General features: G+C 32.7%; 1 protein-coding gene across 1 annotated transcript in view; it reads right to left on the bottom strand.

Annotated features, from left to right (window-relative positions):
• LOC119665882 overlaps window positions 1–3,775 on the bottom strand; it is a 7,857-nt gene that overhangs the window by 326 nt on the left and 3,756 nt on the right. The window lies entirely within an intron of this gene.

The raw sequence follows: 3,775 nt of genomic DNA, 5'->3' as shown, positions 1-3,775 counted from the left end.
TAATTGTAATTATATATATTTTTTTTTTAGTTAAAATATTGTAGAAAATTATATGAACGTAGTATTTACAAAAATACGATATAAAATCAGTTAAATAAATTAAATCTATCAAAAGTAAATTTAACATTTTCGGTTAATCAGATATTTTATAAAAGTTATTGTCTTCTGCTTCCTTGAGGATTCCATGTTAATGCTTGTCTGCAGATTTCATTTGGGTCACCAAATCGTCACAATTATTTATGGTAAGCCAGGATTCGCAGTCGTAGAGCAGAACGCTTTTAACATTACTGTTAAAGAACCGCAATTGGTGTGCTGGGAAATTATTGAAGACCTCCGAAGTTTATTCAGTAACTAAAAGGCGAAGCGTGCCTTGTTAATTCGGCTTTGGATGTCGACTGCCATGCCAACATCCGACGATATTATACTGCTTAAGTATGAAAAGCTGTTGACGTTATCGATTACTATATCGTCCAGGTTGAATTTGCTGGTAGGATTAGAATTGTTTATCTTCATTGCCTTTGTCTTTACCGTGTTCACTATAAGACCAACTTTTCGTGATTCATGAACTAAGTCGTTGATTTTACCTTGCATTTCGTTCTGTCGTGTTGAGAGAGGGCAAATGTCGTCAACTTATTCTAGATCCTCGAGGTGATTTGAAAGCCCCCAGCGTATACCCCGTTGTGACAAAGGGGATTGACAGACTACTCTGCACCTGAAGTCGTTATATTATGGTTTGATGAGATCGATAACTTCCCCGGACAAGCATTAACATGGAATCCTCAAGGAAGCAGAAGACCTGGTAGGCCCAAGCAAACGTGGAAGCGAACACTAGAGAAAGAAATCCAAGCAAGCGGAAAAACCTTTGGAGAAATTAAAACCCTGGCAAAATATCGTGACAGTTGGTAAAAGATAATTATGATCCAATGTTACCCTGGGAATGTACTGGATTGATTGATTGTTATTGTCCTTCCGCAGTTAACCATGGGCCAAATGAAGAGGCAGCTTAAAAGGCTAAGTCTCAGCACAAGGCGGAGCTGCAGTTAAGGCTGCATGAGGTGAACGGTGCAAGAGATAATGAAGAATTTGCTAAAGAGGCATTTGTAGAGGGGGAAGCTGAACAGGTGAGCAATGGGAAAATGATGGGATTCATGAAAATGATGATGCAGAAATTGAACCAGAATTCCATTAAATTAAAGCAGCAGATGGTGCAGAAATTGGACCAAAATTCCAGTGAGCTTAACCAGCAGATGTTGCAAAAATTGGACCAGATTTCCAGTAAGCTTAAACAGCAGATGATGCAAGAATTGGAGCTGATTTCCAGTGAGCTTAAGCAATAAATAGGTCAGTATTCGCAACAAACGGAACAGGTATGTGATAAATTTAAGCAGTGTTGTAGTGAGATCAAATACCTTGTTCGAGATATGGCTGAAGGAAATGAAGAATTGCAGCAACTTATCGGTAAGGTGATAGAGGTGATAGAGTGACCAAGCGTTTGAAGGAGAGTTGACGGATGAAGGACAAAAGTTAGATAGTTGGTTGCAGATAAAGAGACGAACGAATTGAGGATTGTGGAGGCCGTGAGGAAAGCCAATAGCATCGTAATTGGGAGAACATTGGTGGGTTCGAATAAAGATGGCAGTGTGACAATTCGACTTATGAAACTATCTGATACACCAAAATTTACAAATAAATGTGCAATAATTGGTCAATTTGGGAAAGTGACAGGGACGATTTATTGCGGCGCTATTTTATTTATAAATAAACTTTGACATAATACAAATTTTTTTAGAAACTGAGGTCTTTATTTCATAATTTAAATGTATTTGTCCGGTGAGATATCCTGTCAATTATTGCCAAATGATAAACAGCAACTAAATTTATTTTACAAACAGCAATAATATTTGCCTAAATTGATTTTCTATTACTACTTTTCCTTTCTTTCGAACATCAATATCAATGTGTTGATACTATTTTCAATTATTATTAAAAATTTCTTTCATTTTGTTCTTAAGGCATAAACGAGTACATAAGAAACTTTAGTCTTGTATAAATTAATCATTTACAAAATTTGCAGGGTGAATTAATCATTTGCAATTTTTTTTGTAAAGTTTTGCAGTTTACTTTTGCAAAGTGCAAATTGAAAAGTGTTAGTGCAATAAAAAATGCAAAAAAAGGGTTTTCTGTTAAACATTTCACTTTACTTTTCATTGAAATTTCATTGAGGATTGAGTTATGCAAAGTTTTAAAAACGCTTAGAAAATGCAAAACATTGCAGCTATGCACGTAAAAGGAAAGAAATTTTTAATAATAAATAAAAATAGTTTTAATATATTGATATTTATGTTTAAGAGAAAGGTAAAATTGGAATAGAAAATTTATTTAGAGCAAATATTTATTTTTAATTACATAATATTATAATTATTATTTTAATTATACATTGCGTACTATAAAATAAAATAAGTAAACCGTATATGACGGATCTTACTTAGTTTGGTGGGTTGAATTTCATTGAGGAGGTGAGTGTGAGGTGGATTATTGAGAAAGCAGTTAAACTTTATGAGATTACCAAAAATATTTGATTCTATTGAATTTTAATTAATGGATGAACGGTTAGCTCTTTTTAAGCGGAAAGTAGTGGATTGAAAAGTGAGATGCCTAGCTAAGGGGTTAACATGTTCTGTCAACCTTTTATTGTATTTTTTTCTCATATTGTCGAATTTAGTTTTAACTAAAGGAATTTGTAGATCTCGATTAATACTTTCATTCCTAATATACCATGGGGCTTGTTCTGATATAATAAAATTGAAAAAAAAAACTCGACATGAATTATTATATAAAAAAAAATATATATCTACAGTTACATATTTTTATTTCAAAGAGCGCCGTTGTTTCGATGGATGACCGCCGTGATTTCTGCGAATGAATATCGAGGACTCTGCAGACGGGCGTCATGAAATGGCGATATATATTTCTTATTTATTACATATATTTCTTATGGATATATATGGTTCATAGCCATATATAATTTTATATCCTTTGCTGTAAAACCAACGCAGGATTTAAATTGTTATACGTATATTTCTTATGGATATATATGGCTCATATTTTGGAGTAATACCACCTTGACGAATACTCGTAAACTTGCAACCTCTTAGCAAATGCACCGTCTTAAATACTTCTACGCGGAGCTTTCCAATAGCGTATTGGGTTTTTGCCGTGTAGCCGCTGCGCTTTTGATTTTGCCGTGTTGTGTTTTGTTTTGACAGTTTTTTTTTCCATTAATAAATTTTAAAATTGTGTAAGTGATAAATATATTTATAAACAAAATATGAATGTGAAAAATATAAGTGTATAAAACTTAAGTATAATTAATTAAAAGAATTTCAGTGATTTTGTATTAAGCCTGTACTGATGTTAATTTGTTTTGGTGGTAGTTTTGTTTATGTTGTAATATTTGCAAAAGAAATAAATTAAATATTACTTTCTATATTACAAATAGAAAACCAGTAGATAACTATGACGAAGTGTTGCTTGTGATGGGTTTTTGTTTGTAACGTAATCAGTGAGCGTTTAGTTGTTGCATATTTGTTTATTAAAACTATATTTGTTAAATAAATGTGTTTATTCATCGTGTTGTAATTCAAATTTTATAATAAGTAAATAAAATTTACTTTTTTTTCTTATAACATTTTCACGGTGTGTTTATGCTCTTTTTTCTCTTCAGGGTTTCTTTTCAGTCTAGATATCAATGCCCGTGGCTCATCAGGCTGGAGGA

This window comes from Teleopsis dalmanni, chromosome 1, assembly GCF_002237135.1.
Source record: "Teleopsis dalmanni isolate 2A chromosome 1, ASM223713v2, whole genome shotgun sequence".
In the NCBI taxonomy this organism is placed as follows: Eukaryota; Metazoa; Arthropoda; class Insecta; order Diptera; family Diopsidae; genus Teleopsis; species Teleopsis dalmanni.
The sequence above is the reverse complement of the archived record's forward strand: the minus strand, read 5'-3'. Positions and strand labels throughout refer to the sequence as shown.